A 26,932-nucleotide genomic window follows, 5' to 3' on the forward strand; every position below is an offset into this window, starting at 1 on the left:
TGACACGTGCGTGGTTCGGATTCCCTGCCACTGAACCTTTTAACTACAGTCACTCAGGTCACTGAGCAAGGAACCAGCTTTCAAGGTAATTCGAAGCCCGCGCCAAGTGGGTCACGGCAGGTGATGACTGGTGAAAGGAGAAGCTGATGAGGAGCAGATGGTGCTGCAAGCAGCCATCAGCACGAGACAGACCTCAACACAGCAGATCCCAATTAACTGCCAGGTGCCCCGTCTCAGCTGGGAGAAAGGCCATCGAAGGCAGCCTCCTCTCGGGCAAGAAGTACAGCATCCGGGCTGGATGTATTGCAGTCTATTGAATATGCAGGAACACAAGAAGGACAGTAGGCACAATAAACTGTAGAGAGTAGTGGACTTTGTCCAGTGTATTATGGACACACCCTTCTCAACCGTTGGTCTTATCTACAGAAGGTATTGACTGAAAGAAGCAGCATCTGTCATCAAAAATCCCCACCATCTGAGCCACGCTACCTTCTCACAGCTACCACTGGGCGGAAAGCATGGAAGTCTGAAGTCCCACACCGCCAGGTTCAAGAACAGCTTCTTCCCTTCAATTCAGTTCTTGAAACAACCTGAACATCCCAAATCACTACCTCAGGAGAACAACAGTTTCACCACTTTCTACTGCAATAGGCTGCTTTTTTAAAAATTCTAAATGTGTTCTTTCTTGTATTGAACACTGAACACAAATAAGCAACACACACACACACACACACACACACACACACACGCTGGAGGAACTCAGCAGGTCAGCAGCATCCATGGAACTGAACAGCTGACGTTACAAGTACAGCATAGTATGGACCCTTCAGTCCACAATGTTGTGAAGAATATAGACCTCCTCACACTCTATCTAACACTTCCCTCCCATACAGTCCATAACCCTCCATTTCCCTTACATCCTCGTGCCTATCTGAGAGTCTCTTAAATGCTGCTATTGTGTAAACATTGAACAGCACAAAACTGTTTAGGCCCTTCGGCCCATCACGTTGTGATGACCTTTAATCAACAAGATCAATCTAACCCTTCCCTCCCACATAGCACTCCATTTTTCTGTCCCCATGTGCCCATCTATGAGTCTCTTAAATGCCCCTAATGTGTCTGCCTCTACCACCACTCCCAGCAGTGTGTTCCATGCCACCAGTGTGTTCTTATACACCACTCTGTGTATAAGAGTGACATCACCCCTATATTTTCCTCCAGTCACCTTAAAAGGATAAACTCTGGTGCTAGTCATTGCTGCCCTGGTTATAAGTTGCTTGCTGTCCACTTCAGTCCTGCTTCTCATAATCTTATACACCTCTATCAAATCACTTCTCATCCTCCTATGCTCCAAAGAGAAAAGCCCTAGCTTGCTTAACCTTTCCGCGTAGGTATGCTCTCTAAACTATAATATCCATAGATGTTCTATAAGAGTTTGTGTGATCTGTTTAATGCTCTTTGTTTGGTTAATATTGTGTATCTAATGATATGTGCCTGTGATGCTGCAACAAGTAAGTTTTTCACTGCATCTGTACTTGTACACATGGCAATACACTTGACTTAGAGATGGATGGACCAAGCAGGGAGCTACGATGCACTAAACAGTGACATACACCCAGAAACTAACATTCCCTTAGTTTCAAATTTCAAAAGTTCAAAGAAAATTTATTATCAAAGTACATATATGTCACCATATACAACCCTGAGATTCATTTCCTTGTGGGCATTCTCAATAAATCCTTAACAGAATAATAACCCTAATAGAGTCAGTAAAAGACAGCAGCAACTGGCTGTTCAAACAGTGTGCAAAAGACAACTGTGCAAATACTAAAAGAAATAAATAATAATAATGATAAATAAATAAGCAATAAATACTGGGAACATGAGATGAAGAGCACATGAAAGTGACTCCATTGGTTGTGTGAAGATGGATTGGCGAATGAAGTTGAGTGAAGTTATCCCCTTTGATTCAAGAGCGCAATAGTTGATGGATAATAACTATTCCTGAACCGGGTGGTATGAGTCCTGAGGCTCCTGTACCTTCTTCCTAATAGGTCCCTGATGATGGATGCAACTTTCCTGTGACAATGCTCCATGCAGATGTGCTCAGTAAATAGTGGAAAGGGCTTTACACATGATGGAGTGGGCCACATCCACCACTTTATTTAGGATTTTCTGTTCAAGGGCATTGGTCTTTGCATACCAGGGTGTGATGTAGCTGGTCAAAATACTCTCTATCACACATCTACAGAAGTTCGTCAAAATTTTAGATGTCATGCCAAATCTTCGCAAACTCCAAAACAAAGTTGCCCAATTCCCACTGGCATCCGAGTCAAAACTTTTGATCAATGTCCTTCCCTCCCAAAGTTACAATGTGAGGATGTGCCCTAGTGGCTGTGCGACATTCAGGGCCATCCCCAAATGCTCATTGATTTAAGAGACTGGCAAAAACAGACTGGAGGGGGAGTAATGTTCATCACCCACACGTGTCAGGCAGGTGACGACCTCCAACAAGAGAGAGTCCTTCACTGGTATCACTGCACAGTGGGTGGTTCTGCAGTCTCACTGCCAGAGACCCTGGGTTTGATGCTGCTCTGCAGTGCTGTCTGTGTGGAGTTTGCACCTTCTCCATGACTGTGTGGGCTTCTTTCCACATTCCAGAGGCATGTGGGTTGGTGGGTTAAATGGTCACTGTAAATTTCTCTCAGTGTGTGGGTGAGTGGGGCAAGCTGATGGTAGTGTAGGAAGAGTGGGTTACAGAGGAAAATCAGTGGGGAATAGGATTCCTTCGGGGGCCAGCATACACTCAATGGGACAAATGGCTTCCAGTAGGTCAGAACGGAACATTTTAACTTGGAGATATCTTCATCACTTCGTACCAAAGTACTAACATCCTGGGAAAAAAAATCACAATAAAAACTGTGGCCACAACGACTAGTACTCAGTGACTGACTCACCACCTGAAACTTTCCCCCATCAGGAAGGCACACGTCAGGAGTGTGACGGAAGAACAGACAATCCCTGGGAGGAACTCAGTGGGCTGAGCAGCATCTGTGGAGGAGGGATTCGACCCATAATGTCGACAGTGATTCCTCTCCTCGCAACCGCTGCTCAACCCACAGAATTCCTCCAGCAAATTGTTTCTAGCTCCTGATTCCAGCGCCTGCCGTCCCTCGGGTGATGGAAGTAATCGGCACTCCTCTGGATCACCGCAGCTCCAACAAGACATTTGCAGCTCAACGCAATCTCCAGCACAACAACGGCCCCTTACTTGAGGCCCCACATTCCCACACACCACTCCAAGCACTGCTGCCCTTCACCACTGCCACACAATGGCCAGAAGGTACGCACCACCTGCTACAACACCTTCTAACCCACCACCTCTACCATGGACAAGACCAGCAGGTGTGGGGAAGGCCGCCACTTGCAAGTTCCCTTCCAAGCCGTGAGCCATTCTGGCTTGCAAATACGTCCCTGGTCATTCAGCAACACTGAAACCTGAACTCCCACCCCGAAAGGACCTTCACCTGAAGGACTGCAACAGCTCCAGGAGATAGTCCATTTACTTTATTAATGTCACATGTACCAAGGTAGAGTGAAAAGCTTTTTCTTGGAAGCTGTTCATACAGATCAGATAATTACATAGTGTACTGGGGTAGAACAAGGTAAAACAGTAATAGAATGTAAAATAAATTAGCACAGCTAAAGAGAAAGTGCAGTGCAGGGAGACATTAAGGTGCATGATCAAAGTAGATAGTTCAAATGCAAGGTTCATTTTCTATCAAAGCATGTATACAGAAAACCACTCTGAGATTCGTCCTCCCGTAAGCAGCCATGAAACAAAGAAACAGAATGGAACCCATTCAAAGAAAACTTCAAATACCCAAAGTGCAAAAAAAAATTGCGCAAATGACAAACAACGAACATCAAGCCAGAAGTCCAAGAGTCAAATCAGAGACAAGAGAACATCTGCAGATGCTGGAAATCCATTCAACACATACAAATTGCTGGAAGAACTCTGCCAGCCAGGCAGCATCTATGATTAAACAGTCAAATTTCGGGATCCTCTTTTCCATAGATGATGCCTGGCCTGCTGAGTTCCTTCAGGATTTTGCGTGCATTGTTAGGAGCTCAAGAGTATTCAGTATAGTTCAGTACAGCACTTTGCCACTTGTCGGGTGCAGGCCACAGAGCCAGTCTTTGCAGATGTACCTCAATCCGCACAGAAGTTCCCCGATCAAACTGCTCATAAACTACAAAGAAAATACTCAAAATCCAAAAACACATGCAACACGAATCTCAGAGCCCCTCAAAGCCAGTCTGTAGCCACAAGCCTCGCTAATCAATCCTTGCAACATGGACCCCCAAGACTCTTGCGCTTTCCTTGACAGTAACTAGCTAGAGGGAGAGGAAAACCAGTTGAACAAAGGCAGACGACGACAAACACCCACCTGACCTTCGCTCTCATCCTTGTCGACTTCAACCTTGATCAACTCCTCAATCAGAGAGAACAGTGGAGCCAATCATGGGCTCGTGCCCTGCCTCCAGCACACACACTCTGCTCCCATCCTCACTGAACTCCCCTGGACACACCAAGCACTGCCAGTTTGCTCAATGGTGCCAAATCACAAGACTTTTGGAGAAGTTTAATAGGTCAGCACAACATCATGGACCAAAGGATCTACTCTATGTAGGACGCAGTTGTTGGACTTCACAACTCATGGCCTCAATATTATTCATTTAATTGTTTATTTAATATTATTTAGGTTTCTTTTGTACTTGCACAGTGCCTTACTTTACTTTATTGTCACGAAACATTTGATACTAGTGCGTACAATCATCACAGTGATAATTGGTTCTGCGCTCCGCGCTGCCTGAAGTACAAAGTAAATAGAATAAAAATTTAAATTATAAATCATAATTAGAAAATAGAAAAGGGAAAGTGTTTATTGGTTGTTTGTCAGTCTTTGTGCTTAGTTTTTCATGATTCTATCGTGTTTCTTTGTAAATACCCACAAGAAAATGAATCTCAGGGTAGTATACAGTGACATATACATACTCCGATAGTAAATTTACTTTCAACGACTTCTTATGTTCCATGTTGAAGTCAAGAGCCCATTTCATCACACTAGGAATTCATCTTATGATACTGGTTACAATGATGCCATTGATGCCCAGCTCCGGAAAATGATTAAAAAATCATTCAATTATTAACTCCTGCTGTTGGAAATGCTGAGAAATATGAGCCTGGGTTTAGAGAGGGAGGGAGGGTTAGAGGAGGAAGAACAGGTGAGAGAGTGCCACAGTGCTATTTGAGGTGGACTGTTGATAGGACGAGACGGGGTAATGAGCTGAAGCAGAGGGGTCTCTTGGAAAATGGAGAACACCAGCTTTGTCTCAGAAAAGGCCGAGTTTGAATATAATGCTCTGGGCACACAAGAGTAACCGTGTTTGTGGACACAGCAAGGCTAACGTGGCATTTCAGCCTTCAGTGACCAGAGTGCTGGCATCCAGTCACAAAGGGAGAGGGGATCTGGAAAGCTTCACCTTTCCGACGTCAAGTACATCCCAAATTGCACAAGTCCCCTCCCCTGCACACTCGCCTCCCTTCCAGCACTAACACCACTCTCCCGCTTACCTAGCTGCCAGGCACACCTCACACTCAGAAACCTCTGCACTTAGCACTGCCCATCACATATGAACACTTCTCTACTTGCACACTGGCCACCTACCACTTGCACACTTGACACTCGTCACACCCTACTATCCACATACCAACCAGTCCTCCCTTTGCACACTAACACCCAACCCCTTTCCTTAACTGCAGCCTCACAGGCTGTGGGTCAGAAACAAATATAATCAGGGACCCATTGATCTGAAGTGACGTAAATGAGCTGCATGGGCTGAATGCCTGTGAATCTGGTTCTAAAACACCGCTGAGAATTGATAGTTCAGGCACACCCTGGAACGTATCAGTAATAGTCCCATTAAACCAAGACTCTGGTTCGTGAACTCTTCCTGGCACACAGCCTGTGTACAGAGCAGACTCTCTCCATGACATCCGATCAAGCACTCCCTGGTCACACACAGCACAGATGCAATGTAGTGGAACACTCCCTATTATATAACCAATTAATGCTCCCCGTGTAGGTACAGGTCAGATTAGCTGCAGTGTGAAGAGCCAGCTGCAGAGTCCCATCAAACACTCGCTGGGCAGTGTGGACATAAAGAAATGAGCTCTCCTTCAACGCCCAGAAAGAGTGACGTCCAAAATTAAATTTATCATCAATGTATGTTCATTTCTATGCAGGCATTCACAGCAGAACAAAGAAATACAACAGAATAAATGGAAAAACTACACACAAAGATTAGCAAACAACCAATGTGCAAAATATGAACCAGACACATACAAATAAATAAATAAATAATATTGAGAACATGAGATGTAGAGTCAGTGAAAGGGAGTTGATAGGTTGTGCAATCAGTTCAGTGTTGAGGTGGGGGGGGGGGGGTTATCCACACTGGTTCAGGAGCCTGATAGTTCAAGAGTAATAACTGTCCCTGAACCTAGTGGTGTGGGACTTAATGCTCCTGTACCTACTTCCTGATGGCACCAGCGAGAAGAGAGCATGGCCAAAATGGTGGTGGATGCTGCTTTTTTGTGGCAGTGCTCCTGGTCGATGTGCTCACCGTGTGCGTCTCAAAGCCTTTCCAGCACTCGCAAAATGGGCCAGGTCCTGAATAAAGCGTCCTCAGTACAGCGGCAGCTAAGACTCACGGAAGAGGGTAAATTACTTGCCTCTCTATACAGTCCTATCAAACACTGGCAGGGCACGTTAGATATAACGCACCCTACACACAGTCCTTTCGAACACTGCCAGGTCACGTTAGATATAACGCACCCTACACACAGTCCTTTCGAACACTGCCAGGTCACGTTAGATATAACGCACCCTACAAACAGTCCTTTCGAACACTGCCAGGTCACGTTAGATATAACGCACCCTACACACAGTCCTTTCGAACACTGCCAGGGCACGTTAGATATAATGCACCCTACACACAGTCCTATCAAACACTGCCAGGGCATGTTAGATATAATGCACCCTACACACAGTCCTATCAAACACTGCCAGGGCATGTTAGATATAATGCACCCTACACACAGTCCTATCAAACACTGCCAGGGCATGTTAGATATAATGCACCCTACACACCGTCCTATCAAACACTGCCAGGGCATGTTAGATATAATGCACCCTACACACAGTCCTATCAAACACTGCCAGGGCATGTTAGATATAATGCACCCTACACACAGTCCTATCAAACACTGCCAGGGCATGTTAGATATAATGCACCCTACACACAGTCCTATCAAACACTGCCAGGGCATGTTAGATATAATGCACCCTACACACAGTCCTATCAAACACTGCCAGGGCATGTTAGATATAATGCACCCTACACACAGTCCTATCAAACACTGCCAGGGCACGTTAGATATAATGCACCCTACACACAGTCCTATCAAACACTGCCAGGCCAGGTTCAAAATTCAAAGTTAATTGATTAGCAAATGATGTACTGAGCATCAGATTCATTTGAGGTTCGTTGAGATTCATTTTCTTCTTGGTATTTACAGGATAAAAAAAGAAATACAAATTTTTATGAAAAACTACACATAAACAAAGACTGATAAATAACCAATGTAAAAAAGACAGTTTTTACAAAAAAATAATACCGGGAAATTGAGGTTGAGTCAGCAATAAGGAAGGGAAATCCATACATTCTGAGAGAAAAGGAATAGAAAGCAAAGTTGCAATGCTGGGGCTTTAGAAGTCATTGAGCAGATGATTTTGGAGTATTGTGAGCAGTTTTGGGCCCCTTATCTAAGAAGGAATATGTCCTGGCACTCAAGTGGGTCCAGAGGAGGTTCATGAGAATGATACTGGGAATGAAAGGGTTAATGTCTGAGGACTGTTTGATGGCTCCAGGCCTGTACTTGCTGGTGTTTAGATGGAAGGCGGAGGGGTGGGTGGGTATCTCATTGAAACCTACCAAATATCAAAAGGACTGGATAGAGGGACATAGAGAGGATGTTTTCAGCCGTAGGAGCATACAGAACCAGAGGGTACAGCCTCAGAATAGTACGTTCCTTTAGAGATGTGGACAGATTTCTTTAGTCAGAGGTGGTGAATCTGTGGAATTTATTGCCACAGGCAGCTAAGGAGACTAAGTCAATAGATATATTTAAAGCGGAGGTTGATGGGTTCTTGATTAGTAAGGGTGACAAGGGTTATGGGAAAAGGCAGGACAAAGGGTTGAGAGGGATAATAAATCAGCCATGATCAGATGGTGGAGCAAACTTGATGGGCTGAATGGCCCAATTCTGCTCCTGTGTCTTATGAGTTGTAAACAGTCTTTGAAAGTGATGCTGTAGGACACAGAATCAGTTCAGAGAAGTGGTGAATGAAGTTATCCACACCAGTTCTGGAGCCTAATGGTTGCAGGGTAGTGACTGTTCCTGAACCTGGAGGGGTGGGACCTAAGACTCCTGTAGCTCCTGCCCGACAGTAGGGCAAGAAGCGGGCATGGCCTGCATGGTGAGGCCAGATATATCGTCCACACAGTTCTGTTTATAAATATACTGAGCTACAGTGAAAAACTTGTTTCACACGTAATGAAACGATCTGTATGGATAATATTAGTGCATCGGGAAATCAGTAACAGAATGCAGGATGAAGTTGCAGAGAAAGTGCAGTGCAGGCAGACAATAAGATGCAAGGACCGTGACAAGCCAGACTGTGAGGACAAGGAGCCATCGAGCCCTCAAAGGGACTGTTCAAAAATCTTATGACAGCAGGGTCGAAGCTGCCCTTGAGCTGGGTAGAGCATGCTTTCAGCCCTTTGTATCTTCTCCCCAGTAGGGCAGGGGAGGGAGTGGGGGTGAAGAGGAGACAATGTCCAGGCTGGGTGGAGTCTTTGATTACGTTGGCTGCTTTCCTGGATAGATACATTGTACTTTCCACACAACCCTATCAATCTCACCAGCTCAGGTACGTCCATCCATATTGCTGTACTGAAACAAATGCTCTACTGAAAAGACATGACTGTGAAACTCAGTCCAGCTCCTCTCTCTGCCTGTGGCACCTCCTGCCCTCTCGCTCCACTGGTGTGCTCCTGGGTACCCAATTTCCAAGCGCTGCCTGGGGTGCATGCCCCTATGATGTCAGAGTGGAATTCACCTGGGCAACATGGGTAGGGTTAGTCTTCCTCTGCCCTTGTACAGAGGGAACTGCCTCTCAGCTGTACTTCCATACCTTGCCGAATGGAGAAACAGCCCTACCATGTTTACACACTCACCAGTTAGGGAATCCAACCTCCATTACATTTACACACTCAGTGATTGAGGTGAATCACTCTGACCACATTTACACACTCACCAGCATATTTACATGCTTGCTGATTGGGAAACCCCTCTTCATTTACACACTCACTGGGAGGGGGGAACTCTCCCGCACTGCATTTGCAAACTATCTGACTAAGGTGAGCCTCCCCAATCTTTGACACAACCACTGACCAAGGGAGTTTCCCAACAAATTCTACACACTTATAAAGCAAGGGACACTCTCCTCCATCCTACTATGGTTACACACCCAGTAAGAGAATCTCCCATCCCATTTACACACTCACTGACCAGGTAAACCCAACTATATTCATACTCACCGACCTGGTGAATGCCCACATTTTTACACATTCAACAACTGGGGAAACCCTTGCCTTGTTTACACACTCAATGACCAAGTGAGGAAACCATCTTACTCTTACACACTTGTTGACCAGGTGATTTACCACTGCATTTACACACTCACTGACTGCAGCAACCCTTGTATATTTACACACTCACTGGCACAGAGAATCTTCAATGGTGTTCAAAAAGTAGTTGAGGGTGGGGAGGGGCAAGCAGGGAATCGGTATGTGAAGTGTGAGGGGCAGGGACGAGGTGATGGGGAGAGAGGGATGGAGCAGAGAAGGCCAAAGATGGGCTGGAGAGGCTGTGAGGGGAACAAAAGTAGCGAGGGGAGGGGAAGAGTGAAGGGGCAAGGAGCAAGATAATGGGAGAGTTAGCGAGAGGAGAGGGGAAGAGTGAAGGGGCAAGGAGCAAGATAATGGGAGAGTTAGCGAGAGGAGAGGGGATAGTGAGGGAAGAGGACAGTTAGAAGGGAATGCCTGGAGAGCGAGCAGGAGCGAAAGGGCAAGGATCCAGGCGAGGGCAAGATAAGGGGAAGTAGAAGAGGGCTAGGTAGGCAGATGGGGAAGGGTCTGTGGGTGAGCGGAAAGAAGCAAAAAGGAGAAATGCGGTGGGGCTGAGATTAAAGAGGTGGGGTTTAGAAGAGCGGAGGCGGGGCTACAATCCAGGGAGGCGGGGTTTATGCCGAGGGCAAAACCCCTCCACGGGGACCTCATCTGTCACATCACATCCCCAGACCCCACCTCACCCATCCCACGCACACAGCGGCGCACGGCGAACAGCTGAAGGCGATACCCGCATACTCCACGCCGTGCCAGCACTCGAAACCAGTGCTGGGATCGAAACTCACCCTCACTACCGCCTCTCCTCATCAAACTTCACTTCCACGGAGTTAAATTAGGGAAGAAACCGCCCCCTGCAAACCACACACGCCGCCCGTTAATGCGCCCACCTACCGCGGCGGGCGGCACTTAGTTGATTGCAGTGAAACAATAAATGAATGATTGCACGATGCAAACTAACCCAAACCCACTACTTTGACAGCGGTTTACCATTAAAAGCAGAGACGACAATTAGGCAGCCTTCAGTAATGAGTTGCAATCGATCGGACTCACCACGCCGTGTTCCTGTGGGGTTTATTCCTCAAGCAATGCAATTAGGAGTCCGGGGCCTCAGTTTTCCAGGAAATGGGAATTTTAGGATCATTTGCAGGACGCTCATTGGCCACTGCCCTTTCGCCTTCCCCACCCCGAGGTCCTGTCACTTTCCCGGTTACATTGTTACTCCGCTCTCTCCAGCTGTCCATCACCGCGCAGGCACCCCTCTGGTTGCTTGCCGCCCCGCCGACTACCATTGGCTGCCGGCGGTTGTCAATCAGGAGGCCAGAACCAATCCAAAGCCAGTCGCTCCGTTGATTGGCAGCGGGCGCACACCGCCCTCGCCGGCGGCAGTACAACAAACTTGTCTTACTGTATGTACACCCCCGATCGCCACTGAGCATGTAGTCGGAATAATGACCGCAAACGGACGGAGATCGGTTTGAGGGGAATGTCGACGCTTAGCATGGGGCTGCTTTGTGTTGTATGGATTCAAATGAGGGACGTATTTCTTTTTCTCACTGCTAACTACCCCCCAAAAAAAGAATAAATGCCTGAATTTATAAGTCATCCCCAAATTTCCTTTGGGTCGAAGATATGGCAGATGCCGCACATTTCCTGGAACGATGCAAACTGCTGGAATGAAGAGTTTTTAAAACTGCAAAGAGTACAGAACCTTTGAAGTGTATTCAGCCCTCTGATTAACAGGATAAGAGAGGCTCAGAAGGTCATGGGCCAAATGCAAGCAAGTCGGGCTAACTCTATAGGCATTTTGGTTGGCATGGCCAAGTTGGGACAAAGGGGATTCTTTGGCCCACCTTCCTGCCATTTCTCAGTATCACTGTTTCCTTCCTGATCAGATGCTGACTCAAACTTAAATATACCAGAACTCTGTCCCCACAGATCTGAATGGCAAGGAGAACCCCTGACTCGCAACCCTCTGGGAGAAGAAACTCATCGTCTCTGTCATGAAGGGGCATCCTCTTATTTTCAAGCATAGAGCTGCACAGCTCAGGAACAGGGCTGATGGCCTGTAATAGTCATGCCATGATACCAACTCAAACTGTACACATGCCCTCACTTGCTTTATGTCCCTCCATTTTCCACCTGTCAAAATGTCCTTTAAACATTGCAATCATATCAACCTCCAGCCACCAATACTATCTGTGTATAAAACAAGCCTCATAAATCCACTTTAAAATTTTATCCTTCTCACCTTTCAAAGTTATTGCCTCTAGTAATTAGCATTTCCACCCTGGGAAACCAGATTTATTGACTCCATAATTCTATAATGTCTTCTCTTATCCACTGATGTTCCAGCTAAAGCAATCCCATTTTGCTTAGATTTTCCTTGGAGGCAACATCTCTTCTGCACCCTCTCCAAAGCCTCCACATCCTTCCTTTGGGGCAGCACGGTAACATAGTGGTTAGCACAACACTTTACAGTACCAGTGACATGGGTTCAATTCCCACTGCTGTCTGTAAGGAGTTCCTCCCCGTGACTGCTATGGTTTCTTCCGGGTGCTCTGGTTGGTAGGTTAATTGGTCATTGTAAATTGTTCCGTGATTAGGCTAGGGTTAAATCAGGGGAATGCTAGGCAGCTCGGCTCAAAGGGCCAGAAGGGCCTATTCCATACTGTATCTCAATCAATAAATTAAAATAAATAAAATTTATTTTATTTTATTTTAATCATGCAGACTCCGCAAAGGGTCTTGACCTGAAGTGTCAACTGCTTATTTCTCTCCATGGATGCTGCCTGACCTGCTGAGTTCCTCCAGCATTTAGTGTGTGTTGCTTGAGATTTCCAGCGTTTGCTGAACCCCTTGTGTCTCTGCCTCTGGGCTTTCCCTTAACAGGAAATATCCTCTGTGCAATGGTGCATAAGTATGTCGCTTCTCTATACTCTAGTTCCACTCAATCCCTCCATTTGGAATCATCCTACTGAACGTTCTCTCAACCATCCCCAACGAGATACTATCTCCTGTTACACAGGGCTGCCAAAATTGTTTGCAATACCCCAGATGTGGCCGCTTTCACTAGCGCCCTGCATATTTTTGGAGACTTCCCTGCTGTTATACTCCAAAACCTCTGGAGAACAAAGCCCTGGATTCCATTAGGATTCCTCTGATAATTGCACATGTGTGCTTGATTTCTGTGTTTCATGCACAAGTGCTACACCCGCCCCCCATCCCTTTTTGCCACAGTTTGCTGCAGACTTAGAGTCAAACAGTGCAGCAATAATTCTGTGCTGACCAAAGTGATTTCCTAAGGTAGCTGTTTTTAAATGTATTTGGCCCATGTCCCTCTAAACCTCTCATATCCATGTCTCAGTCTGGATGTCTCAAACACTGTAGTTATACCTGTCTCTACCACTTCCTCTGGCAGCTCATTCCACATACCCACTGCCCTCTGTGTGAAAAACTTGTCCCTCAGAGGCCCTTTAAATCCATCCCCCCTCACCTTAAACTTGTGTCCTCTGTTTTTAGATTCCCCTACTTTGGGAGGAAAATAAAAGCCTGTGACTATTAAAACTTTTCACGCCCCTCGTGATTGTATAAACATCTGTAAGATCACACTATCAGCCTCCTTTGCTCTGGGGAATCTATCCAGTCTCTCCTTGTCAAGTCATGTCAAGTTTCTGTTTTTATGCACAAGTACGGTGAGGTACAGGTACAATCAAGCCCTCCGCTCCCAGTAACCTCCTGCTAAGATTTCTTTTCTACTTTCTCCACTTTCCCAAAGTGAACACCTTCACGTCACCTCCAAACTGGTGACTAGTCGCCATATGCCAGCTTGTGCCATGTTCACCTACTCTACCAAGGTCTCTCTGCAGACTGTTTTAATCCTCCTCGTCATTCCACTTCCCAATTATTATTTCCTAGTCCGCTGATTTGGCTACCATACACTTCCTTCACCTTAGACATTAATAATTTATAAACTGCTGCTGTTCCTTTCAACACCCAACTGGCCTCAGATCACCAGTCTGAAAAGTACCCCTTATTTCACTGACCGATCATCTCCCACCCTCTGTTATGATCTCCACATTGCCCTCCTCCATCTGCCTGTTACCCCTCCATTCCTGGATCCACCTATCATGTGCCAGCTCTTGCCCCACCTCTTTACACTGCATCCCCCCCCACCCCACAACATGGTCTTTCAATCCAGATGAATGGTCCCAACCTGAAACATGAACTGCCCCTTTCTACAGATGCCACCTGACCTGCTGAGTTCCTCCAGCAATTAGTTTGTGGCTCCAGATTCCAGCATCTGCTGTCTCACGTGTCATGACTGACTCTCAATCCAGGACAATACATTACCTTCAACCCAAGGGGTTCCTGTTGAGTCACGCATACTGTATTTTCTAGAAGCCCAGATATATCTGCTTGTTCTCATCTATCTATTCTGGTTAAGCCTTCACCATAAAATACTTCAAACATATGTCAGAATCAACCTCCCCCTTCACGAAGCTGAGCAAACTCTCTGCTGAATTAAGATTAGGATTTTCCGAATGTGCTTTCATTACTTCCTCAATGATTGATTCTAACATTTCTACAACAATACAAGTCAGGCTAATTGGCCAACGGTTACTCACTCTCAGAATCCCTCCTATTTTGGATAAGGCGGTCTCTGTTGGCAGTTTGCCAGAGCTCTGGCTCTTCTCCAGAAGCTAAGGGGGTTTGGAAGGTTTCAGGACCTTGATCTGAAATGTTAACTCATTATTTTCTACAGATGGTGTCTGACTGAGTGAGTAGTTCCAGAGATATTTGTATTTAAGTTAAATTAGTCTGGTTACTATTTGAACAGACCACCAGATGGAAGAATGCAGACTGTTCTAATGCAAATTCCTGTACCCAGGCAATGTGCCCTCAGTACTGAGAAAGTGTTCCTGTATATTTTCTCCTTAGATGTAACTGAATATCTGGGTACAAACTCCATCTGTCACAAGTTTTGAGATGGTGGACTGTGTGTAAGTTTGTTAACTGCCTGATATCACCCAGCAAATCTGGTGACTCTCTTCCAGGTGCCTCGCTGTTGCCTCCCAATCCCTTCAGAGACACGGCCGGGAAATGGCTGTACCATTTGCGCTGGGCAAAATAAAACAAACCTTGTCAATGAACCTTGGCTTCTGCTACCGGGCAGGAAGTACAGGAGCCTTAGGTCGCACACCACCAAGTTCAGAAACAGTTATTACTCGATAACCATCAGGCTCCTGAACTGCCGTGAATAATTTCACTCTCAGCACTGAACTGATGCCACAATCTATAAACTGACTTTTAAGAGCTATACAACTCGAGATCACAATATTATTTATTTATATCCTATTGTCATGATTTGTTTTCTTTTACACATTGGATGCTTGTCAGTCTTTTTATGTATAGTTTTTTTCCAGAAGCACTGTTGTATTTCTTCATTTTCCTGTAAAGGCCTGCGAGAAAATGAATCTCATTGTTGAGTATGGCGACATACAATCAGCGACACTGGTGTACCTAATAAAATGGCCATAGGAGTGGAACCCATGCGGTCTTCTGCTACGGCCCCATCCACTTCAAATTTTGATGTATTGTTTAAGAGAGGCTCTTCTGCCCACCACTGCTGTAACGCGTGATCAATCGCCTCTGACCTCTCTCATTAACAATGCCTATTCACCCATAGGACTCATGTTCACTGTATGCTTTTTGTTCTACCATTCCCTGTTAACTCCACATACAGACTGTTGTTTGTGAAAATCCCGGGAGATCAGCAGTTTCTGAGATACTCAAATCACCCTGTCTGGCACCAAGAATTATTCCACAGTCAATGTCACTTAGATCACATTTCTTCCCCATTCTGATGTATGCTCTGAACAACAACTGATCATTCTGACCCTGTCTGCAGGCTTTTGTGTAGTGAATTGCTCCCAAACGATGGCTGATTAGATATTTGCATTAAGGTGCAGGTATATGGGTGTACCTAATCAAGTGGCCACTGAGTGTAAATGTGGTTTGATTACAAATGTACTTTAAACTTTGAGCTATCAGCTCCATGCTCAGTGTGTCACTGCAGGTCTGTGTTCACCTTCCCCTTTAAGAGTCGTGCTGAGGCTGTTTATATTGGATCTGCATTCAGATCCAGGAATCTGCCTGCGGACCGTGTTCCCACGCAGCACAACAACACATCGGAAGTACTTGAGTCACTGCGTACACTGGGCTTAAAAGGGCTGCAGCTCTTTGTTCTCTGCATCTTATTCCAACGACTGTTTGTGTATAAATGTATTCCAGATTTCAATACCTGGGGTGAACTCCAGAATGCAGGAGGTTTCAGTTAATGAAAGGGCTGGATGTGGATGAGGGGCAGGGAAGGAAAAGGGCTGGTACAAGAATATACCAGCAATGCAAATTTGGTACAGCATGCTCGAAGGACAGAGTGGCCTCAGGCTGGCCAATCTCATGGAAGAATTCCCACATAGCCTTCGGATCCCTGCCTTGTAAGGCATGAAAATGCCCGATGCTGGCCTCTCATCGACGGAGCGCATTCTGACAGGCTACATCACAGCCTGATATGGAAGCTCCAGTACACACGATCCAAACAGTTGCCAAGTTGTAGATTCAGCCAGAACTATCACGGACATAATCCTCACAACCATCATGGACACCTTCAAGAGGTGATGCCTCAAAACTGCAGCAACTAGGATGTCCCCCCACCACCTAGGATGTGCCCCCTTCTCATTTCTATCACCGGACTTGGAGACCTAGAATCAAAGTTGGAAGAACAACTTCTTCCCCTTTACCTTCAGATTTCTGAGCAGACCGAGAACTCTAACTCACTTTTCCTCTTTGGTCCTTCTTTTTTTAACAGTTATTTATATGCATGCTCTGCACTGCTGTCACAAAACATCAAATTTAAGGATGTAGGTCAGAACCCTGATTCTAATGAGTGTCAATGTGCGGTTGAAGGTCGACATGGACTCTATAGGCTGAATGGTCCCATCTCTGTGGTCTATGACTCTACGAGCTGATCCTTCTGCAGTTCAAGATGCCATCTCCAGCTTTAAACCACATCACCAGTCACTGGCCCACAAAATATTGTGAGATCCCCTCTTAGCATGGTCTACTCCTGGTGTACACCAGTAGCAATGGCTGCTTACCCCCTCTCCATTCAGCCCTATGGGATGTTGCTGGCTGCAGATAATATTGCTGGCCTGCTGGCTGGAACTGTCCAGGTCAGAGTTGGTGGGGCATGGGTCTATGAAGTACAGTGCACGTGGGTTTTAACGAGTGCACAAGAAGAGAGGCTGCTCTAAGCACAGCTTGGATGATGCATTATGTAGCTAATGATCACACTCAGTAACGGTACTTAGCAGCTAATTAGCATCTCTCCACCTTGGGCTTTAAACACAAAAACCTCAGCAGCAACACAGTGACTGGATACCCTGGATTAACGTGTTGTGGATTTGGCAGTCAGTCTGAATGAAACACACTACCTTGATAACCAGCTCCCGATCGGACACCAGAGTATGGCACTGCTGGGAATAGACCCAGGAAAGAGAAAATTCAACAACAGTGTCAAAGCTTTTGAACAACAGCACTTTGTTCGTGAAAATAGATATGGTGGTTTAGGAAGGAAACAAAGATAATGAGGCATTGGTAACTCAGATAATCCCGGGAAAATTAAGGATAAAATGGGCTAACAGGCTCACCTCCAGCCAATGGGCTGAATGGCCTGTCTGCTCCCATGCCTTATGGTCCATGGCCATGAGCAGAGACTGCCTCGAGCTTCATTCCATTCCCTGTGCAGTGGCAGAGTGGCGCTGCCCCACAGCTCTAGACCTGGTTCAATCCTGACCCCTGGCACTGCCTGTGTGGAGTTTGCACATTCTCCCTGTGACCCCCACACCTCAATGACGTGGCCACCGTAAGTTGTTGCCAGAGGGGTAGGATCTGGGGTAAAGTTGCTGACGGAAATGAGGGTTGAACAGAAATTGAGAAAAAACACAACAGTCCTCATTGAGGGGTCGGCGGTGGAAAGAGTGAGCAGCTTCAACCTGTCCGTGGCTCAGGATTACTCTCTCTGGAAATTGCCCCCGGTGTGGAGGGTTTCTGGGAATATGTGGAGAATTGGTGAGAGGGAATTTGGGGAAATTCCCTCTATTATATTTTCATACTATTCTATGAAAAGGGAACGACAAAAATGCTCTGAGACTCGATGGGCCAAATGTGTGCCTTGGAGAAACAATAACATAAATATATAACAAATATCCTCCAAGAAGACCACAACCTTGTCGTTGGGTTTGGAGGCTTGCGTGCCTCAAAGACCGGGAGAGCTATGTTGGCTGGAGCCAGGGCTTTATGCTTTGACTCTTGGTGGGGTCACCCATGCCAAACAGGTCAAAGGGCAGAGGCCAGACTAAGAGTGGTCCACAGATTGTCCAGGTTCAGGGGTTCAGATGGTCACAAAAATATTGTTACGGAATCAGCAATGAAGAATCTTTCTATATCTGCGTGTGACTAAGGACCCTGAACTGCACTGGGGGCACAATAGAGAAGGTGGCCAAGGACAGTCAGAGACGGAGGACCTTCATTAATGTCCAGTGGCATAACAGGCAGTAAGCGAAACAAATAAAACAAAGGCTGTACTGCACAGATGGAGACAACAGAAGCTGCAGATGATGGAACCAAGAGTCTTAACCAGCCTGCAGGGGGGTCCTCAGTGGTCGAGCGGCATCTGTGAGGCTGAGAAATGGCTGATGTTTTGGGTTGAGTGAGGAGGGGAAGCAGCTGCTATAAAGAGGTGAAAGAAGGAGTGAGGTAGGGGCTGGTGCAACTGAGTCAGGAGGAGTATGATGGGCAGATGGAGTTGTTGGAGTGGGGAGGGAGGGTGCAGATGGAAGACAGCGGCTGATGGGCCAGGGACAGATGCTACTACTGATAATCTGGCACCCTCTGACCTTCAGCAGATTTTCCACACCATTGCATGTTACTTCTCTTAGCACTCAAACACGTTTGTATTTCCCCTTTTTAGGAACTTGCACTGAAGTACAATTAATAAGTATACGTATAATAGCACATAAAAATTTCCAGTGAACCTTCTGGGTTTAAAAGGAGCGTGGATCATGGATTGGTGATGCCACTTTCGTAAGGCACTCTTTTGAAGATGTCCTCGATGGTAGGGAGATTTGTACCGTGATGTTGTTGGTTGAGTGTCCAACCCTCTTTTGACCCTGTTCCATACCAGTTGGTGATGCAACTAATTAGAACACTCTCCACTGTTCTCCTGTGGAAGTACGCATGTCTTTGGTGGCATACCAAATATCTTCAGGCTCCTAATGAACTATAGCAACTGGCATGACTTCTTCCTGATGGTGTCAATGTGTTGGGGCCATCCTCTGAGATGCTGATGCCCATGAACACTGGGACAGCAGATGATCCGAGTTTTACTGCCCACTATACAGGTACGCATTCCCAGCTTTGTTTATCTGAATGCAGCCACCCTTTGAGAAAATCAACAATGGAGACAGAGATAAGTGATTATGATCTAACTGAGGTTATTCAGGGGTAGTTACAAAATGACCACAGATATGTCCTGCACATTCGACCACGGTGAATATTTGGGAGAGATTAACAAACTGAAATTGTCACAGTGAGAGGTGCAGTGGAGCCCTGATAGGAAAGGATGGGTGATGGCAGAAGGGAGACTGAACATTGCCCAAAGATAAACTGGGACAGAAAACTCTATTAGGAGTTATTTATCAAAGAATGATTGCAGTTTTGGAAAATACAACCAGGAAATTATTGGTGGATGTAACAGTGGTGTAACAGGGCACCACGTCACCAAACCCTTCTCTACAGATGTACTGATAAAATTGTACTCGCTGTTGCATCATGGTCTGGTACAGCCATTTATGTGCACAGAAAGGTAAGAAGCTCGAAAAGAGAAGTGAACTACGGGCACATCCATCCCCACTATTTGTAGTATCTAAAGGAGGCACTGCCTTAAGAAGGCAACATCCGTCATCTTGGATCACCACCATCCACCCTCCCACAGCCACCACTGTCCAGGAAGTACAGACGCCTGTAGTCCCACACCACCAGATTCAAGAACAGTTACTTCCCTTCAACCATTCAGCTCTTGAACCAAACTTCACAACCGTCATCACTAGCTCGGCACAGCAACACAACGACCACTTTGACTACTTGCACTTTATCTTTGAAATGGAATTATCCTAAATAATTTTATATAATTTATGTTTCCCTTGTGGGTGCTGCTTGTAATATGCAACATGCCTGTGAAGCCGCTGCAAGTGTACTTCTCACACTTGTGCACACACAAACTTGTGCAAGTGACAATAAACTTGACTTTGACTTTGATCAGGATGGACTTATCTACCAACAGATTTCACAAACAAACTTTGTAATATTTAACATGAGGAGCAGGTTCATAAAATACATTTGAAATAGTTTTTTAGATTTTCCTATTGAGAAATGAGTAAGGAGAGAAGTTGATATTTAGCAGCATGATATACGATCTCTCAATATAATTATAGGATATATCACAACGAAGCTCCGGTTAATCATAATAATGGAGAAAAGTGAATTATATCACTTATATTGATATAAATATATATTGAGTATGAGAGCAATTCATTTAAATCAAATGCTATTTTAAATTTGAACAGAGCAACAATATAGGTATATGATGCAAATTGGCTATGATCTAAAAATTAGCTTAAAAGGAATTATGGCAGCCAAACAATTGCATTTAACAATATCATAGTTCACAATTATCCCTTCCCTTAGGGAATAAAAACTCCACAGGAAAAATGCTTTAATATGATAAGTTAAATTTACTGTCAAAGGGAAAAAACTATAATGTAGTAAGCCTGAAAGCTAATAAGATTTTTGAATTCAGCAAAGGATAATGAAGAAAAAGCATATGAGATTAAATTAGCAAGGGACATGTAAATGAATTGTAAAATTTAGTGAGGAGGTGCTAAAAAATGGGAAAGTTACTGAGCATACACAACAACTCCCCACAGTCAAATGCACGAGGGGAAGACAACAGTCTTAAACAAATGCATTGTAACTGTCATCAAAATATTCTGAAAAGGGTCAGGAGCCACAGTTCTACTGAGACAGAAGATACTTTGCAGATGCTGGAAAGACACACACAAAACGCACAGGAAGGAGCAAGGGGGAATCTCAGCAGGTTAGTAGTCCTGAAGAAGGTTCTCATCCCAAACTCTTGACTGTTTATTCCACTTCACTGATGTCAAAGTCAAGGTAAATTTTATTATCAGAGTCACCACATACTGAGATTCTTTTTACTGTGGGCATATTCAGCAAATCTACAGAATAGTAACTATAACAGGATCAATGAAAGATCATTTAGAGCATAGAAGACAACACACTGTGCAAATGACATATAAATAAACAGCAATAAATAACAAAGAAATCAAACAACAAGATAAAAAGTCCTTAAATTGAGATCATTGGTTGTGAGAGCATCTCAATAGATGAGTGTAGACATCCTCTTTTGCTCAAGAGCCTGATGGTTGAGGGGCAGTAACTTTTCTTGAACCTGATGGTGCGAGTCCTGAAGCTCTTGCACCTTCTACCTGATGACCGCAGTGAGAAAAGAACATGGCCTGGGCAGGGAGGATCGCTGCTTTCCTATGACAGCGTTTCATGTAGATGTGCTCAGAGGGCTTTACCCGTGATGTACTGGGCTGAATCCGCTACCTTTTGTAGGATTTTCCATCTGAAGGCATTGGTGTTCCCATACCGGATGTTTCCTGACCTGCTGAGCTTCTCTGTTGAGAACTTAAACAAATTGGACTTGGTATAGAATTTGTAATTGGGGAAAATTAAAGGGACTAAAGATCGCCTGATCCTGATGGTTTCTCTCCCTGAGCTTTTGATAGTTATGGAGATAGTGGGTGGATAAGAATACAAGAACATAGGAGGGAAGTGGCCTCATCATTGTGGGTCATGCCACTTCATCTGGATTGTGTCCAGCTGAAACACCAACGGTCCTTCTCCCCACCCACCAGCAGATGCTGCGTGATCCACTCTATTCCTCTAGCATTTGTTTTTCTTTGCCCCAGATTTCCAACATCTGTGATCTGTTGTGTCTACAAAAAAATAGGTTCAACGAGCAAGCTGTTCGGCCTGCCAAACTTGCCCCATCACTCAGGTCAGTCTGACCAAAACCTTAATTCCTCTTCTGTGCCAGCTCCCCACATACCTCAGTTCCTCTGATCTTTCAGAAATTTACCTCCGCCCTCTTCAAAATACTCCCCCCCCGCCCCCCGTTATCTGACCTCTGCAAGACTCTCGGGTAGAGAATTCCCAAAAATGGCTTGATCGTCCTTCTTTAGACTGACTTCATTGTCCCTGCAGACTGGAAGGACACAAACTCATCCTTGACATTCAAGAGAGGAAAAGAGAATAGACAATAGGTGCAGAAGTAGACCATTCAGCCCTTCGAGCCTGCACCGCCATTCTGAGATCATGACTGATCATCTACTATCAATACCCGGTTCCTGCCTTGTCCCCATATCCCTTGATTCCCCTATCCATAAGATACCTATCTAGCTCCTTCTTGAAAGCATCCAGAGAATTGGCCTCCACTGCCTTCCAAGGCAGTGCATTCCAGACCCTCACAACTCTCTGGGAGAAGAAGTTTTTCCTTAACTCTGTCCTAAATGGCCTACCCCTTATTCTCAAACCATGCCCCCTGGTACTGGACTCTCCCAGCATCTGGAACATATTTCCTGCCTCTATCTTGTCCAATCCCTTAATAATCTTATATGTTGCAATCAGATCCCCTCTCATTCTCCTTAATTCCAGCGTGTACAAGCCCAGTCTCTCTAACCTCTCTGCGTAAGACAGTCCGGACATGCCAAGAATTAACCTTGTGAATCTACACTGCACTTCCTCTACAGTCAGGATGTCCTTCCTTAACCCTGGAGACCAAAACTGTACACAATACTCCAGGTGTGGTCTCACCAGGGCCCTGTACAAATGCAAAAGGATTTCCTTGCTGTTGTACTCAATTTCCTTTGTAATAAAGGCCAACATTCCATTAGCCTTCTTCACTGCCTGCTGCACTTGCTCATTCACCTTCAGTGACTGATGAACAAGGACTCCTAGATCTCTTTGTATTACTCCCTTACCTAACTCTACATCATTCAGATAATAATCTGCCTTCCTGTTCTTACTCCCAAAGTGGATAACCTCACACTTATTCACATTAAACGTCATCTGCCAAGTATCTGCCCACTCACCCAGCCTATCCAAGTCACCCTGAATTCTCCTAACATCCTCATCACATGTCACACTGCTACCCAGTTTAGTATCATCAGCAAACTTGCTGATGTTATTCCCAATGCCTTCATCTAAATCGTTGATGTAAATCTTAAATAGCTGTGGTCCCAATACCGAGCCCTGTGGCACCCCACTAGTCACCACCTGCCATTCCGAGAAACACCCATTCACCGTTACCCTTTGCTTTCTATCTGCCAACCAGTTTTCTATCCATGTTTTCTATCCATGTCAATGTCTTCCCCCCAATGCCATGAGCTTTGATTTTACCCACCAATTTCCTATGTGGGACCTTATCAAATGCGTTCTGAAAAATCGAGGTACAGTACATCCACTGGATCTTCCTTGTCTAACTTCCTGGTTACATCCTCGAAAAACTCCAATAGATTAGTCAAGCATGATTTGCCCTTGGTAAATCCATGCTGGCTCGGCCCAATCCCATCACTGCTATCTAGATATGCCACTATTTCATCTTTAATAATGGACTCTAGCATCTTCCCCACTACTGATGTTAGGCTGACAGGACAATAGTTCTATGTTTTCTCCCTCCCTCTTTTCTTAAAAAGTGGGATAACATTAGCCATTCTCCAATCCTCAGGAACTGATCCTGAATCTAAGGAACATTGGAAAATGATTACCAATGCATCTACAATTTCCAGAGCCATCTCCTTTAGTACCCTAGGATGCAGACCATCTGGACCTGGGGATTGTCAGCCTTCAGTCCCATCAGTCTACTCATCACCGTTTCCTTCCTAATGTCAATCTGTTTCATTTCCTCTGTTACCCTATGTCCTTGGCCCATCCATACATCTGGGAGATTGCTTGTGTCTTCCCTAGTGAAGACAGATCTAAAGTACATTAAATTCTTCTGCCATTTCTCTGTTTCCCATAACAATTTCACCCAAATCACTCTTCAAGGGCCCAACATTGTTCTTAACTATCTTCTTTCTCTTCACATAACTAAAAAAGCTTTTGCTATCCTCCTTTATATTCCTGGCTAGCTTGCATTCGTACCTCACTTTTTCTCCCCGTATTGCCTTTTTAGTTAAGTTCGTACTCTGACATCAATAGAGGAAATGTCAGAATCTATTATTAGGGAGACAGCAGTTAGAAAACTATTAACATTGGGCACAAACAAGACTGATTCATAAAAGACTGATTCAACAAATCTGTGAGGGTTTGTTGAGGAAGTAACTAGCAGGTAGATCAGGGAGATAATGATTTTCGTTATTGAACAGTACAACAGAGTGCAGATCCTTCAGCTCACGATGTTGTGCCAACCTATATGAACCAACTCCACGATCAATCTAACCCTTCCCTCCCACACAGCCCATAGCTCTCCATTTGCCTTACATTTATGTGTCTCTCTAAATGTTCCTGTTGTATCAGCCTCTACCACCACACCCAGCAGGGCCTCCCAAGCACCCACTATTCTCTGTGTGAAAAAGTCTACCTTTGACATCTCCACTAAATTTCTTCCACTCAACTTAAGTAGATGTCCTGTGCTGTTGGACATTGCTGAGAAGTGTGAGGTTCTACATTTTGGCAGGAATAATCCAAATAGAACATACAGAGTAAATGGTAGGGCATTGAGGAATGCAGAGGAACAGAGAGATCTAGGAATAACTGTGCATTGTTCCCTGAAAGTGGAGTCTCATGTAGATAGGGTGGTGAAGAGGGCTTTTGGAACGCTGGCCTTTATAAATCAAAGCATTGAGTACAGAAGTTGGGATGTAATGCTAAAGTTGTACAAGGCATTGGTAAGGCCAAATTTGGAATATTGTGTGCAGTTCTGGTCACCGAATTATAGGAAAGATATCAATAAATTAGAGAGAGTGCAGAGACGATTTACTAGGATGTTACCTGGGTTTCAGCAATTAAGTTACAGAGAAAGGTTGAACAAGTTAGGTCTCTATTCATTGGAGCGTAGAAGGTTGAGGGGGGATTTGATCGAGGTATTTAAAATTTTGAGAGGGATATATAGAGTTGACGTGAACAGGCTGTTTCCATTGAGAGTAGGGGAGATTCAAACTAGAGGACATGATTTGAGAGTTAGGGGGCAGAAGTTTAAGGGAAACACGAGGGGGTATTTCTTTACTCAAAGAGTGATAGCTGTGTGGAATGAGCTTCCTGTAGAAGTAGTAGAGGCCAGTTCAGTTGTGTCATTTAAGGTAAAATTAGATAGGTATATGGACAGGAAAGGAGTGGAGGGTTATGGGCTGAGTGCGGGTAGGTGGGACTAGGTGAGATTAAGGGTTCGGCACGGACTAGGAGGGCCAAGATGGCCTGTTTCCGTGCTGTGATTGTTATATGGTTATATGGTTATTGCAGATCTGGGAATAAGGTGGTGGGTGTCCACTCCACCTGTATCTCTCATAACCTTATACACGTCTATCAAGTTGCCTCTCATCCTCTGTTGCTCCAAACAGAAAAGCCCCAGCTTGATCAATCTTTTTCATGAGAGAGGTTCTCTAATCTAGGGAGCATCTTGGTGAATCTTCTCTGCACTCTCTGTCTAAAGCTTCCACATCTATCCTGTACAGCGGCTGCCACAGAAGTACACCAGATTTGTCCTTGTGGAACTGGAGTAATGTTCTTCATCCTCATCACATTCTACAGGGGTTGTATTGAGAGCATCCTGAGCAGCTACATCACTGCCTGGTTTGGAAATTGCACCATCTTGGATCACAAGACCCTGCAGCGGATAGTGAGGTCAGCTGAGAAGATCATCGGGGTCTCTCTTCCTGCCATTACAGACATTTACACTACACGCTGCATCCGCAAAGGAAGCAGCATTATGAAGGACCCCATGCACCCGTCATACAATCTCTTCTCCCTCCTGCTGTCTGGGAAAAGGCTCCGAAGCATTCGGGCTCTCACGGCCAGAGTATGTAACAGTTTCTTCCCCCGAGCTATCAGAATCCTCAATACCCGAAGCCTGGACTGACACCTTGCCCTATTGTCCTGTTTATTATTTATTTTAATGCCTGCACTGTTTTTGTGCACTTTATGTAGTCCTGTGTAGGTCTGTAGTCTAGTGTAGCTTTCTCTGTTTTTTTTTACGTAGTTCAGTCTAGTTTTTGTACTGTGTCATGTAACACCATGGTCCTGAAAAACGTTGTCTCATTTTTACTATGTACTGTACCAGCAGTTATGGTCGAAATGACAATAAAACTGACTTGACTTGACTTGTATAAGCATCAATGAGGATTATCAGTTATAACTAGTTGTGGGTACTAAGTGGGTCAGTAGCACAGCGGGTAGAGCCCTAGCTTACAGCCCCAGAGACACTGGTTCAATCCCAACCTCCGGTGCTGCTTCCATGTTCTTCCTGTAGAAATTTCCTGGTGCTCCAGTTTCATTCTCAAAGATGCAGGGGTTGGTAGGTTAATTGGTCCTAGTGTGTGGGTGTGGCACAGCACCTGGGAATAGCTGATAGCAGTGCGGAGAGGATGAGGTGGAATAGTGTAAAAGCATGGCTGATGGTCACCATCGGGCCTGTTCCGGTGTTCCACGATGCAATGGCTCTAGCTTCAGTGTTAGATCCTGATCAGTTTACAAGCTACATCGAAGGTGGAAGGAACAGGTACGAAATGTAACTTCTGTATACATATTGAAGGGAGAGTAGACAACAGCGCGGTGTGACAGCATGGGTTGGTGGGTATCGGTAACCGGCTGCCAGAGTAAGTGGGTGCAATTGGAACATTTGGAAGACACTTGGACAGAAAGGTTCAGAGGGACATGGACCACATGCCAGCTCGTGGGATCCACTCAGGAAGGG

General features: G+C 45.2%; 1 protein-coding gene across 12 annotated transcripts in view; it reads right to left on the reverse strand.

Moving 5' to 3' along the window:
* Positions 1–26,932, reverse strand: part of syngap1a (synaptic Ras GTPase activating protein 1a) — a 640,363-nt gene that overhangs the window by 246,002 nt on the left and 367,429 nt on the right. Inside the window, exon 1 of one of the 12 annotated variants that reach the window (XM_059970728.1) lies at positions 10,870–11,059. The exons of the other annotated variants lie outside the window; for them this stretch is intronic. The gene's annotated coding sequence lies outside the window, so the exon portion shown is untranslated. Of the gene's footprint in view, positions 1–10,869; positions 11,060–26,932 lie in introns of those variants that run through there. 12 annotated transcript variants of the gene reach the window in all.

The sequence above is a fragment of the Hypanus sabinus genome, chromosome 5 (genome assembly GCF_030144855.1).
Source record: "Hypanus sabinus isolate sHypSab1 chromosome 5, sHypSab1.hap1, whole genome shotgun sequence".
Lineage (NCBI taxonomy): Eukaryota > Metazoa > Chordata > Chondrichthyes > Myliobatiformes > Dasyatidae > Hypanus > Hypanus sabinus.